This window comes from Camelus bactrianus, chromosome 13 (assembly GCF_048773025.1).
Source record: "Camelus bactrianus isolate YW-2024 breed Bactrian camel chromosome 13, ASM4877302v1, whole genome shotgun sequence".
NCBI classification, from domain to species: Eukaryota; Metazoa; Chordata; class Mammalia; order Artiodactyla; family Camelidae; genus Camelus; species Camelus bactrianus.
The window spans coordinates 67,986,788-68,001,686 of NC_133551.1; the positions used below are offsets into that span (position 1 = coordinate 67,986,788).

General features: G+C 50.2%; 1 protein-coding gene across 1 annotated transcript in view; it reads right to left on the reverse strand.

The window, feature by feature from the left end:
• Positions 1 to 14,617, reverse strand: part of ARHGEF10L (Rho guanine nucleotide exchange factor 10 like) — a 150,777-nt gene extending 136,160 nt beyond the window's left edge. Inside the window, exon 1 of the mRNA XM_010957461.3 lies at positions 14,350 to 14,617. The gene's annotated coding sequence lies outside the window, so the exon portion shown is untranslated. The remainder of the gene's footprint in view (positions 1 to 14,349) is intronic.
• Positions 14,618 to 14,899: the final 282 nt, after the last annotated feature.

Here is a 14,899-nt window from a genome sequence, read left to right on the forward strand (position 1 = left end):
CTTATGGCCTCTGTTCCCTGACCACCTCTCCCCTGAGCTCTACAGCATTTCTGCTTTGGTGAGTTGCTTTTGTTTTTGTTCGTTGGTTCTGGGCACATACTGATTTCACCTGTCTCCAGCTTGAGGGCAGCTATGATCTGTGCTTGAGGGCAGAGGCCATGCCTCAGGCCCCCGTTGTGCCCCCAGAGCCCCGCACAGGTTAGGGGCACACGGACTGGACACCTTCAAACCCTTATCAATAGAACCCTCTCAGTCCAGGGTTGTGATCTACCATAGACCAAATAGAGCTTACAAAAGCATCTTGGATGGGAAGAGGGTATAGCTCAGTGGTAGAGTGCCTGCCTAGCATGCATGAGGTCCTGGTTTCAATCTCCAGTACCTCCACTAAAAATAAGTAAATAAAAACCTAATTACCTCCCCCCCAAAGTAAATTTAAGAAAATTTCTTTAAATGTGCAATTATAAAAAAGGTGCTCAAAAAAAAGAATAAGTTGAAAAAAAAATTTTTTAAGCATTTTGTTTTGCCCACAGTGGTTTTATTATTGTTAATTAGTTACCAACATTTAACCATTGGGAAATTTACCCTAAATAGCCTGATTGCTGGCTTCTCTTAACAAATCCAAAGATCTGGTAATGCCAGGCCCCCCTAGTCACACTCTGAAGGTCCCAAGGAGAGGTGACCTCTTACACAGAGCTGTGTTCCTCCACTTACCACCATCTCTCCAGCCCTGTGTCATCCATGGACCTTGAGGCCCCTCCTCTGTGAATTAGTGTTTTCATTTCATTTTCCCTCTACATTCTACTTATACAAGAAAAAAAAAATTACATCATGAGACACACACTCGAGAATAAATGAGCCTGCAGCCCTCAACTAGGCCAGGCCAGGCCCCAGTTCAGGCCAATTGTCCTGCGTTCTTGTTCTCTCCACCATCTGGCTATCCTGACACACACACACCCCTTCTCTCTTGGCTCCCCAGCCTCACATTCTAAGCTCCACAGTATGAATGAATGTACAAGGCTTTTCACTGGGCCTTTGCCTATGCTATTCCCTCTGCCTGAAATGCCATTACTGCTCCATCCCCCAAACACGGTGGCTTTTTGATACTCTCCATGAAGATAACACCTTCTCAGCATCTCTTCTCTAGTGCTTCTGAGACTGGGCTCCAGGCTCCCATAGCATCCTATGGTCCCCTCCTCAGTGCACGCATCCTACTGTGTTGTGTGCTGTATTTGCCCCATGTCTTCCCCTGGACAGTGAGTCCTCGGGGGCTGGGACTCTGCTGCCTCGTGCATGCTGGAATCCCCAGCACCTGGGACAGAGCCTGATGGAGCATAAGCATGAGGCAAATATTTGCTAAATAGATGAGCAAATGGTTTCAATAGGCACGAAAGGAACAAAAGGGATTTCTGGGAACATTTCCATGTCCCAGAACTTTCAATTAACCAGAATTTCCCACTCACTGAGCGTGCTGGTGGTACAGGATTTATTGTGTAAGCATAATCATGAATGGTACATCTGGATGGGCCTGGGCCTCTGTTCTCTCTGTCTCCACTGCTGACCTGGGAAAAAGGGAGGGAGGGAGGGAGGGCATGGTGGTATTTCCCACTGGCCCAGAGAGGCTGAGTGACTTGCCCAAGGTTGTCGAGCAAGCTGGTGGCAAAGAGAGGATAGGAACCCAGGGCTCCCCTCTGCCTCCCAGCCTGGCCCCCCTTTTACCAGCCCAGCCTTGTAGCAGATTGAAAGGAGGTGGGTAGATGGGAAAGTGGACTTCCCAAGTCCAGATACCACTCTCGCATAGGCAGTCTGAATGGAGGGAGTGCAGAAAGCGGCTAGCTCTTATCTAAGAGAGGCTGGATCGCATTTTGATTATGAGTGAGGATGACAGAGTCTGTCTTACCAAGATGAACCCTCTTCCCAGAACACTCCTGCTCTTGTTCAGTATGATGGATTTTGAAGGGGGCTGGGATGCACTGAGCAATCTCCCCACCACCTCCCAGTTCCCTTACAATTCAAGACTTGCATTTGTAGGGAAACAAACTGAGGTCAAAGGCACAGCCATAGGTGGTTCTGGGGGCCCAGGTAGAGAAGGAAATTAGAGTTTTCTGAGCTACCACTTTATGGACATTGGTGAAAGGGAGAGGCCAGCCTGAGCAGCAACTTCTCTTGAAGATGTAGTCTCAAATTCTCTCAAAACAACCACTGGGGGTGATGGACACTCATGTCCAGTGGGCTGGACACACACAGTACAGGGCTCTGCCACTCCATGCTCTCCATAGGACCTGAGACCAGTCCTTAACCTCCTCCACTTGGTCCCAATACCTGTAAAGGAACAATAATCCTTTTGCCCTCTTCTGTCCAATGGGACTTTGAAAGATCGATCTAACACAGTCTAATAGAGATTAACATATATAGTCTAACAGCTCACTGACAAAATTAGACAAATGTGCAGTTTGATATTATATTATCATAAAAAATCATAACTGTTATTTAGAAGAGGCCACCTGGTATAGCGGTAGTCAAGAGTTCAAACTCTAAACACTGTTGGGGAAGGGAATTATAAATATGAATGAGAAAAGTGAAATGAACCCTGTAGTGTGGGACTGGAATTGGAGATACTGGGGTCAGCTCATAGCTCGGTCCACCAACAGGGCCTGGGAGCAAGGACACCCAGTGGCAATGAACATACTTAGAAGACAGGTCATGGTTTCTAAATCCCATTCTCTGTGAAAAGAAACCAGAGCTCCTTGGAGAAATGGCTGAGTCCAGGGAAAGAACAAGTTGAGCCTGAAAGATATTGTTGGGCCAGAAATTAATAAGCTGCTCAAGAAGTGATGGGAACATAGCAAAAGGACGTGGAAACCAACTCAAAGAGGCTTCCACTAGCCAAACCAAGGGCAATTTGAGCATCAAAATGAGTAACGAGCGTAAGGATTTATATTACATTGAATAATTGGGAACCAAGAGTCCATACTGATGTGAATAAGTAAATGAATAAATCAGAAGCTAGGAATGCTACTTACACAGCCTCAAAGTACTTCCCCGCAAAATACTTGTTTCCCCACAAAGGGGAGAAGAGCAACTTTACAGTAGAGAAACTTGGCAGACACCTCCTCACCCAAGTGGTCAGACTAGATTAACATGACCAGTCGGGGGATATTTGGACATCATGAGTCTCCTGATGTCATTCACCAAGAAAGACACATCACCTTAAGATATTCTTACCAAAAATGCACAACTCACATAATCAAGAGCAAACATCAAACACACCCAAGTAGAGGGACATTCCTCTAAGTGTCTTCTGATTTATTCATTTATTTATTCACATCAGTATGGACTCTTGGTTCCCTATTATTCAATGTAATATAAATCCTTACGCTCGTTACTCATTTTGATGCTCAAATTGCCCTTGGTTTGGCTAGTGGAAGCCTCTTTGAGTTGGTTTCCACGTCCTTTTGCTATGTTCCCATCACTTCTTGAGCAGCTTATTAATTTCTGGCCCAACAATATCTTTCAGGCTCAACTTGTTCTTTCCCTGGACTCAGCCATTTCTCCAAGGTCACAAAAGTCAAGGAAAGACAGAGGAACTTTTCCAGATTGAGGGAAACCAAGAAGACTCGACAACCAAAGGCAACACATGGTTCTGAACTCCATCCTTTATTCATAAAGGACATTATTGGGACAGTTGGCAAAACTTGAATAGGGTCTGAGGATTCGATGGTAGAAAGACATTATGTGAATTTCCTGATTTTGGTGTTTCTATCGTGATTGTACAGGAGCGTGTCCTTGTTTATAGGAAACACACACTAAATACCCAGAGTAAAGAAACATCAAGTCAGCAGTTTCCTCACAGATGCTTCAGAGGGAAAGTCATATTGTACTTGCAGCTTTTCTGTAAGTTTGAAGTCATTTCTAAAGTCAGATGGCCTGTGCCAATCTAGAGCAAAGTGCTTCATTCTCTGAGCCTCAGTGTCATCATCTGTATAGTATAGATGAAAGTAATAATACCTACCTTATGAGGTTGTTTAGAGGACTGAATAAGATAATATTTGTGGACTGCCTAACACAGAACTGGGCTCATATACATATTTCCAAATTTTGAAAAGCTATATAACTTTTCTTTTTCCTTGTGCAGGTCCCTTCTCAGGATACGGAGTAAGGGGGCAAACCCCAGGACCTGGAGGGCCAGGTGGGAGATGGAAATTGGAGAAGCAGGCTGAATGTGACAACTAACACGAGGTCTCATGGCTGGGGACACTAAATGAAGGAAGTAGGGGACCCTGGAGGCCTGGAAAGCATCGCCCCAGGTAGAAAAGGCAGTCACCACCCAGGTCTAGTAGAAGAGTCACTATGCCCAGTGTCTCCCAAGCTTTGTTTTTTCTCCCCAAGAGAAGCTAGAAATCCAGATTTCTATACGAAATCCCCTGATTTTTAATTCTGACAACTATTTGAGATTTTAAATGGGCCAACAATTGGTAAGCCAAACAGGCTCCAAGTGCCAGCAGCAGGAGTTCTGAAAGCTTGTCCTGAATGCTTAGAAACGTGGAACACCCTCTGTGGATGGACAGAAAAAAGCACCAAACCACTGTTCACAGTTCTTCTGCTGCTCTGATAGAGCCTCTCGAGAGGCCGGGCTGGACGTGCCAGGACGCATGCGCCTCCATGTGCAGTGACAGCCCACTCCTCCCCAGCACACCTGATTGGACAAGAGGGAGAACATCTGACCGAAATCGAGCCAATCAGCTTGCCTCGCCCAGGAATTTGGAATTGGAGAGCTGAGAGACTGAGTGGGTCAAATGACCACAGACGCTGAGCCTGAAAGATGGTGCAGAGCCAGGGGCCAGCATTCATGCTGCAAGAAACCACAGCCAAGTTCCAGCTGAGGTTCTGAAGGATCAGGGGGGGGAAAAAAAAAAAGCAGGAGTGCAGAGTAAAGGGGGAGAAAAAGACAGTTTAGGCAGAGGTCATCTAGCCCTAGCAAAGTTAATAGCAAAAATAGTAGCAGACTCTTCCATAAGTCTCTATACTGGGCCCTGTTTAATCACTTGACATGTATTAACTCATTTCATCCTCACAGCAACTTTATGATATAGGTACTTTTATACTTGTTTTACAGATGAGGAAACTGAGGTACAAAGACATTCTGTCCTAGCCTTGAATGTCCGCCCGAGTTGACCTGTTGTGTCCTTACAGAGCCCCTCCCCACCTTCACTTGCACTCACCTGGATGGATTTTTGTTCCTACAACAAGAGGAGGGAAGTGCCCACTGCTCATGGCTACTGTCTTGGTGCAGAATCAGGGGAGGTCCTGGGACCAATTAATGTACCCAAACATCCTGCTCTAGCCTTTCTGCATCGCCCCAAGTGGAAAAGACGATGCGGGGAAAGGGAAAAGTTACAGCCTGGCGGGGAGGGAAATAGCTCAATGCTAGAGCGTATGCTTAGCCTGCACCAGGTCCTAGGTTCAATCCCCTAGTACCTCCATTAAAAAAAAAAAAAAATAGAAAAGTCCCAGTCCAGGCCATCGAAGGCAGCTGCAAACACATAAAGATGCTCTCTCCGCCACTCAGCCCAGACCCCACAGGCCCGGCGTGCTGGCCCCATCTACACTGGGAAGCCAGCCTCACCCACCCCTCAGGGTATCTGGAGCCTCCACTGGGATTAAGCAGGCAGAGGGCTCAGGGGTGTGTGCTGAGCCAAGGGGAGATTGGATTTCTCTGCTTGGGGCCTGGCCAAGGAGCCAGAAAGGACAGAGAGACAAGGTCTTCACTTCTTGGCATCAGGTTACTGCCTCTACCCAGGGCTGGGGGTGCCAGGCGAGGCTCCCAGGCAATGAGAATAGCCTGTCAGCTGACAGCAGACAGGGCCCAAGCCTATTCTAGAAGCTTCCATAAGGATGAAAAGGATGGGCTGCTGAGGAGGGGAAGCAGAAAGGGAACGCAGGAGACCCCGTGAGCCTCCAGCCTTGCCAGACAGACCAGGCTAGGGCCTGGGGTCCAGACAGGAGGACTCCAGGAGAAAAGGTCCTGGGCCTGGGGAAAGAGAAGCTGGGCAGCTGTCAGCCTGTCGCTGCAGTGACACTCCAGGGAGGCCTCAGCCCCTGCCAAGGGAGGGCCTGGCCGTGGCTGCAGCCTGGCACCAGCCCCAGAAACCTTCAGCAGCCCCTAGTTTCTCCGCCCAGGGCTGGGAGGTTCCGTAAGCTCCCTGGTCTCCCAGATGAAAGACGCTTTCTAAGAGTCGTAAAACCGTCCCCACTCGGAACAATGGGCCCTTATCCCGTTGTGTCCTTCACATAAACTCCCATTAGCAACGCACCAGAAGCTGCAGGCAGGAGTTTTATAGACTGGGTTTTTGGACCAGCCCCAGTGTTCATTAACATCTACTCCCTCGCCCTCCGTGGAACCTGCCCAACTCACTCCCATTCACAGAGGCCCCCTGTGTGCTAGGCCTCCAAGGAACCTTGCAAGGAAGGTGGCTTTGCCTGGTTTTATGAATACAGAAACAGACCCAGAGAGGTTAAGTGCCTTGCCCAGGGTCACACAGTGGGAGAGTAGAGAAGCTGAGATTTGTTGTGTGAGGGTTTTTTTTCATGGAGGTACCAGGAATTGAACCTAGGATTTCTTGCATGCTAAGCATGTGCTCTACCACTGAGCTATACCCACCCCACCCCACTCCATCCCCCCAACCCCGAGCTGGGATTTGAATCCAGAATTTGCTTCTTCCTCCATATCCTGTGGCCTCAGGTTAAGATCATTCAAGTCCTACCCCCTGGAACCCAAGAGATTAAGCCGAATGGTTTTCTTCAGTTTTCTCCTGGAAACAAGCATCTTCTGAGACCAAAAAGCCTTCACCAGGATGGTCCTGTTCGCCCACACAATATGTCAGCAGAGACACAGCCGGCTGGGATTCCCAACACATCAGGGAGGGACCTGAGCCCCTTCCCTTGGGTGAAACCCAGAGTCCCTCGCTATATCTCACATTCATGCTCACAAAGCCCTTTCACCCCATTCCTCCCCTGATGGCCACCAATGATAATGCCAGCCCCCCTTTACTGAGCAGTAAACCCCCTTTTACTGATGGATATGCAGGCCCTGTGCTCTTCATGCGTGATCCCATTTACTCTTGCAAGAGCTCTACAGAACGACTGCTTTCAAGATCTCCATTTTTTCACATGAGGAACTTAGGCACAGAGAGGTAGGTCTCTGTGGTCACGCAGCAAGTAAGCAATGGATTCTAGGTCTATCTGACTCCACCTACCACCTCTCCCCAAAACTTCACAATGTGGAGTTCAGCAAACACCCCATCTCCACCAGCCCAATCCCACGGCCCTGACTCACAACGTTGGGTGTCACCCCAGATGCCTGGATGGTGACCATAGCAGTCACTCTTTGTTGGGTAACTTCTAAATTCCTTCATCATCTCCTGTCCACACAACAACCCTCAATGCTGATCTTGTCATTCCTATTTTACAGATGAGGAAACTGAGTTTTAGAAAGAGGAAACGTCTTATTCATGGTCCCACAAAGCTGGTAAGTGGGGTACCAGGATTTGAATGCATTTCTGTGGGTTCCAGAACCACTGCTTCTTAGAGGTAAGCTAGCATGCTAGTTAAAACGACCATCCCAATAGACCCTTGGTGTGTGTTGGGCTGCACCCAACAGACTTGCAAGCCCTGTGCTTGCCCAGCCTCCAGACCAAAGAAAGAGCCTAGAGTCAGTGACAGAGACATCAATTGTTTAATGGACAGGGGGGTCTTACGTCTGAAGTGAGGTCCTGGCACGACACCCCACCATGTGCGGCAGATGGTGGGTAGGACATGGTGACAATCTTCGCTACAGTGGGGAAAGGGATGTTACTGGTTACAGAGGGAATTGACATCGGGTTGGCTCATTGGTTACCAGGGAAACCAGCAGAGGACACGCCCCTCACTGCCCCTTTGATAAGTCATGGTGGAGAAGTTCTGATCTGAAGATTAGAGCAATCGCTAGCTGGGGCCAGGGGGCAAGTATGTAGGCATTTACTGATTAGGCTCTGTGATCAAGAAAAAACGTCAGTCATGTGTGTAGAGTGTAGGTAAAGCAGGGACTGGTCGAGCAGAGGATGTACAGAGAACAAGAGAACAGCCATCTTGGGTGGCCTGACCATACAGCATGCGTTCAACTAATCCTCCCAATTAAGTGCCTAAGATTTCCCTGGCAATGTTCCAGAAGCTGGAGGTACACTGGTGAATAAAACTGCCATCCTTAGCCCCCATCAGTCCCATGGGGGACCAGCAGGGAACCCCTGACCACTTCTGGCTGCTCTCCCTTAGAACTTCATCTACGGCCTCCCCCTGCTGAGCCCCCAACACAGGGGTTCATCCCCACCTCTGCTGCCTTTGGCTGCCCTGCCTCCTCTCAGCTTCCAGGAACTTTTCAGATAGCCTGCCCCAGCCCTGAGAAGCCCAAGCAGTCTACAGCTTCTGGTCACACGCTGATTTCATCCTAAGACGCTTCATAACCAACTCCTAACTGGGCCAACCAGACGGGCAGCTGCGTTGGCTTAGGCTCTCATGAGAAGCCCTCAGACCCACACACCCTGCCGCCAGATGGCATGGCCAGCATCCACGGCCCCTTTGTTGAGATGATTAACTCATGAGCTGCCCCACCCTGAGAAACTGGCTTGGGACCGGACCTTGGTCACCATTCCCCTATTACCTACTATTGCTGCTGAGGAGAGCCAGCCTGCCCAGAACAACTCTCAGATGTACATGGATACTAGTCAGTAGCAGGCACTGTTTTAGGTGATCTCAATCATCATCTTCCTCAATGCTCGTGATCATTGGTATTATCGCAGCTAACGTTTATTGAGCACTTGCTACAGGGAGGAATTGGGCAAACTCTTTGCCTGTATTATCTCATCAAATCTTCACAATAATACCGGGAGGTAGGTACTGTTATCATCCCATGCAACAGATAAGGAAACTGATAAACAGATAAGGCCATAGCACCTGAGGTAGTGTATTGTCTAAATTGTCTGTCACCCCTGCTACACTATAATCTCTCTAAGGGTAGGAGTGTGTCTTTGTTACACACAGTTTATGTCCAGAATGTAGTGTCTGGCACAGAGCTGATGCTCAATAAGCAGTCTTTGGATGGATGGATAGACAGATGGATGTATGTATGGATGGATAGTTGGACAGATGGATGCACGCAACTGAAAAATAAGAGGAGGGGGAGGGGATAGCTCAGTGGTAGAGTGTGTGCTTAGCATGCGAGATTCCAGGGTTCAATCCCTAGAATCTCCATAAAACAAAACAAAAACCCCTAATTACCTTCCCCCACAAAAAAAAAAAAAAAAAAGAAAGAAAATAAGGAAAGAACTAGAGGACAATAACTCCCCAACTCCCAACCACGGATGCCCTCAGTGAAGCAGGAGGAAGCAAGTTTCTCTGCTAACTGGAAAATCCCCCAGCCAGGATTCCAGGAAGTGCAGAGAAAAGTATGCAGATCTTTAGGGGAAGGGAAAAAGAAGTGTCTTTGGGGTAATGAGCTTTGAGATAACAGCGTGTAGCCTTATCAGGCACGTTACCCTTCCCAGACACCACCACTTTGCCAGGGAATTTCATCTGCTCAGTCCCAAAACACCTGTCTCTGAATTGGGGCAGCTGTAAAATGTGCGTCTGTAGTAACCTCCCTGCCGTGTAGCTCCAGGACTGCGCTGAGGAACAGAGCTGCGCCGGACCCTGGGGTTTGATCTAAGCCCCTGCCTTTTCCCTGGGTGTTCTTTTGGAATTCTGCAGCACCCACCAGGAGCCTTGAGCTTTAGGGGGCTTGCTCTCTAGTTAATTAAAGAGATTTCATCCTGACCCACAAATCCTCATACCCTGTAAATTCTGATCGGTCACCTGAGCCAGCCAGCAGGATTTGGGGGTGAGGTCAGTGTGAAGCAGGCTGCCCCCCACCCCCAACTATTCCCTGGCTGGAGCCTAGAGCTTCCAGTGTCTCATGGGGAAAGGAGGACTCGGGGTGAAAAGCCCAGCAGTCCCAGGAAAGCAGGCATTGAGGGATGTGGCTCAGCTTTGTAGTTTCCGGAACATGTTAAGAAAGAGGGAGAGAAAAGACTAGAACTAGCACCACAGCATCCCCATCACACCCAGAGACCGCTCTTCCAAGTGGAATATGGTATCGAGGTCCCGGACAGCACACTGAGGCATCCTGTCATTCTGGAGTCAAGAGGAGTTTGTGCCATGGACATGTCCTCCCCTTTATTGAGCATTTACTTTGCACTGGGCCAAGTGCCCTGCCTGGGATAACCCTCCTAACTTGCCTCAGTGAGCTCAGTACTGTTACCTTCCTTTTCAGATGCAAAAACGAAGACCAAGCAACCCCGCCCAAATTCACAGCATCAGAAAGGACAAAGCTAGGATTTAAACCCAAGTCTGACCCCCACGTCCATCCTTTTTCCAGGAATAAGGTGGAAGGGGCCTCAAGCAGCCTCTCCCCTGCAGTCAGACTGTTGCAGTAAAGTGTGTTACAGCTCAGTTGTGACAGCAACCTGGATTTGGGTGAGAGACCAAGCAGCACTTAGAGTTGGAGAACTCAGGTTTATTATGCTGGTGGGACCAAAGGAGTTAACATTTCAAGCTCTGGATCCCATCTGAGGTTTACACAGGCTTTTATAGGCTACCAGTCTAGACTTTGCAACATTTTGTAACATCATATGCAAATAAGGTATAACAAAGTTGACTAACTAGGAACAAGCTTTGTAGAAATGGACCAATCAGGAGTGAGAGAAATGGACCAATCAGGAGTGAGGGAAGTAGACCAATCAGGAGTTAGCTCAGGGAACCAATAGAATCTTAGGGATAAGTTCTGCTTTCCTAGAAGTAAGCCATTTCAGAGTTTAAAAAGCGAGATAATGCTGCAGGGCCAGGGAACAGAATGGTGCTGGTAGGAGGATAGTGGCCCTGCCTGGGGGTCCTGCAGTCTTTTTCATGGGGCTTCCCACCTCAGGACAAATGTTGCCCCCCTGGGTTTATTCCAAAAATCAGCGAGACAGAAGAGGAGCTAGTCTTTATGGAGATCACTTCTGTCTTCCGGTCCCCATGTATCAGAAGCAAATGGGAGCCTCCCCTACATTCCTCTGCTGGCCAGGCCAAGTGGGGAGGAGAGAGGGCTGACAGCAGGCTCACAGGGCACCTCGGGGCCATCCATTCAGGCAGTTCAGAGACTTTCAGAGCTGGCAGGGCCCTTAGAGATGATCCAAAACAAACCTCTCCTTTCACAGAGGGGGAAACTGAGGCCAGGAGAGGGCAGAGGACTTGCTCAAGGGTGCACAGAACATGAAGAATGAAATGGGAGCAGTGGTAGCCTCTTGGCTCCCAGCCCAGGGTCCCCTCCCCAACCCCAGCCAGTCTCAAACAAGCCATGACATTGGAACCCCTCTTATCAGATAGAATGAATGACTATCAGATTTAATTTCGACATTGTTCTGGAGGAGAACCAGAGGATAGGGAAAGATGGAGAGAGAGGAGGTGAGCAGAGCTGCTACCCAGCCCCGCTGCCTCCCTCCCTCTGCTGGGGCATCAGACAGTGGCTGAGATGGGCTGAGCTGAGCCAGGAGGAGGGATCCAGGTTACCTGCAGAGCAGGTCCCACGATGGCTCAGGAGAGCTCCCTGTTTTCCTGGCATCCTTGAAACAAGGACTGCCTCTGTCCCTGAGACAAGGAAGGATGAGGGAGGGGGTCCCTGTCTTTCTGCTGAAGGGCCAAGTGGGAGAGGCCTAGCAGGGGAGCCAGGGACTGACTTCATGGCAGCACCATCCCACCTGCCTTTTACCCACCTGCTGAGCTCCTGGGAACCTGCTCCTGTGAGTCTGACCTCCTTGAATCCAAAGGGTCAGTGTTTCAAAACCCACTCATTACTCCTGGCCTGTGTATCCTGGGAGACCCCCATCCCCAAGGAGCTGTCTCTCATCATGATGGGTGTGTTCACTTCTGGGGACACAGACCGGGTTCAAGTCTCTGCTTCCCTGCCTGCTAGTCCTGTGACCAAAAGCGAGTTACTGCACTTCCCGAGTCTCAGCTTCCTTGCTGTAGAGCCGGGCTTGTGTCCCTGCATCCCAAGGTGGTTGTGGGGACTAAATGTCAAAGCTGTCCCAGGGACAGAGGGGACTGGAGATGCTGCTTGGGTCATTCTTTACCTCTCTTCACACTAATTCTCTGCATGCATGTGGTGTCAAGGATTTTAAGGCATTCACAGCTGTTACTGTAATTCACAGACCTTGGTGAGATCATAGGAAAGAAATTATCAACTCCTGCACCCAGATGGGGTGACCTAGGCCTCCAGAGGCTGAGTGGCTTGCCCAAAGTCCTGTAGTATTTAGAGGCAGAATGCGACCAGAACCCACGGTTCTCAAATCCTACCTCAGCGCAGCCCAGCCCAGAGGTGCCAAGTGGGAAAAGCTTGAAATCTGGGGTCAACCAAGCTGGACCCATGGCCTTGTGAACTCAGCACACCACGTTGAATGACGTGAGCTTGCAACTTTCTGCCAATGATTTCAGTGCCATTGGCCAGCTGTGTGACCCTGGGCAAGTGACTTCTCCTCTCTGAGCCTCAGCTCTCTCACCTGTGAAATGGGAGTTTTCCGAAGGACTAAGTGAGCTGTGGCAGGCAGGCTGCCTGACCCAGATCTTAGTATACGGTGAGTGCCCGATAAATGGAAATGTAGTAACAGTGGCGCAGTCAGTATCACTGTTAGTATCATCATTACTACCAGGAGGAGAAGATGGAACGGAATCACCATGGGAACCTCTTGCCCAAGTGACTGTTCTAGGGCAGAAGCTCTGGAAGGAGACATTAGAGACTCCCCTCACCTTGTAGGTGGTAGGGATGTGAGTGGGGCCAAACCAGCACCCCCTGAAGACTCCAAAGTCCCAGCAACTGAAAAGACCCCACTGGGAGGACTGGTGGCATCACTCTAGGGAGCTCAGCCTAGGAAGAGAAGGGGTGGTTCCCAAATGAGCTTCAGGAGACCCTGATTCAGGGACTGAAAGCTGGGGAGGCAGCATCACTCAGACACTTTTGTCCCAGATGCACAAGGATTCTCTGAAGGAAAAGCCACTGGAAGGAGGGACCAGCCTGGTACAGCGGCAGAGACTCTGTTAGGAGCCAGGAGGGAGGGCCTGACCTCACAGCTGTATGATCTCAAGTAGGTCACCTCACCTCTCTGAGCCTTATCCCTCTGGGAGGTCAGCCAGAGGGACACGCAGTCATCTAAAATCCCCCTTACAAACCTCAGCCTCGCCAGCCCAGCAGGTACCCAGCCCCAGGAAGTCTCATCATCGCCTGGTAGCAGTCAAGTGACAGAGTGAGGGCTCAGTCGGGTTCTAGGACCAGACTAGTCTGGCTTAAATCTCAGCTCCCCTTTCTCAAGCTGTGCTAACATGAGTAAGTTACTTAACCTCTCTGTGCCTGTTTCCTCAGCTATAGACAAGAATGATAATAATAAAACTTACCTCCTAGGAGCATTGGGAGGATTAAATGAGCTCATACATGTAAGGTATTTGGTTAGCAAAGTGCCCGGCCCAGAGTAAGCGCCCAGCAAGCATGATACCGTCATTCCCCAGACATCGGCCACACAGATGAACCGGCTGCCTCCAAAAGCCTCAAGCTCTCCATCACCGGAGATACTCGAGCTGAGGCTCAACAGCCACCTGTCAGAGACTCACAGCCAGGACTGCCCGGGTGACCTTTAAAATGCTTCCAACTGTGAGCCCGTGAAATCACGTCTATGAAATTGTATATGCAGTAATTCCTCCCTTCTAACATGGCCAGGATAGGATGAGATGGGAGAGGGCTACCAGGGGGGTCAGGGGGTCCCGGGAGGCAGAAACAGAGGAGCAGGCACTAAGGAGCGAGGAAGGAGCACTGGGCGGGGTGACAGCAGCTCATTCTGGCTTCTTGTCCCCGCTCTGCCACCGACTCACAGTGTGACCTTGAGTTACTCCTTCTCCTCCGAGCCTCAGTTTTCCCAGCAGTAAAATGATGCTGTTGAACTAGGTGTCCTCTGAGGCCACATCCAGCCGCAACTATCAAACTCTGTGACCCTAAGAAGGGAGTTGGGGAAATTTTCCACCGCACACACCCCCCTGAGAGGCTCCCTCTATTTCCCTCACCCCGGCATTACCCTGACCTGCCCCCACAAGTTAGCCACAAAGGTCAGGGTCCTGGCCACTGAGGCTCCCAGCAGCATTCTCCTCCCTGAGTCCAGCACAAGGCATTCCAAGCCCCACCACCACCTGAGAGGGAGCAGGGTGTCCCTGGGCCTGGAGCCCAAGGGTGTCAACAACAACAGAGACCCAGACACTCACCCAGTGACCTCCAAAGCGTTCTCCTCCAACTCAGCGAGGGACAGAGATGTTTAAAAACCAAAAGCCTGACCCGGATTCTGTGCAGTCCAATTCCAGCCACAGGAGAAGTGAGTGCAGGTGATGGGGGCAGGCTCCAGCGGCAGGGAGGGTTCTCGTCTGTTTCAGCTGGTGGGCAGGAGCTCAGGGGTCACGTTCACTGGCTCCCTTGCTGCGCATGCAGTGGCCGCAGGTGTGTGAGTCACTCACCAGCCAGACCTGCCAGGCAGGCGGGCAGGAGGACAGGAGGCGGCCCCGAGCAGCCCACAAAGAAGGGCTAGACTGAGTCAAGCCAGGCAGGGCAGGGCTGGGCTGGGAGGACCAGGAAGTTGCCAGGGTAGGAAGAAAGGACGGGTGTGAACAAAGTGGTGGGGGGCTCTAAAAGGGGGTTCTGAGCAGAAGGGCTGAGTGCTGACAGCTGCCTACTGGCCCGGGAAGGGGCTCACGGCATGGGCACAGGGCAGGGTGGGAGGTTCCTCCATGACCTAGGACTCTTATAACCAGAGAAGCTGGA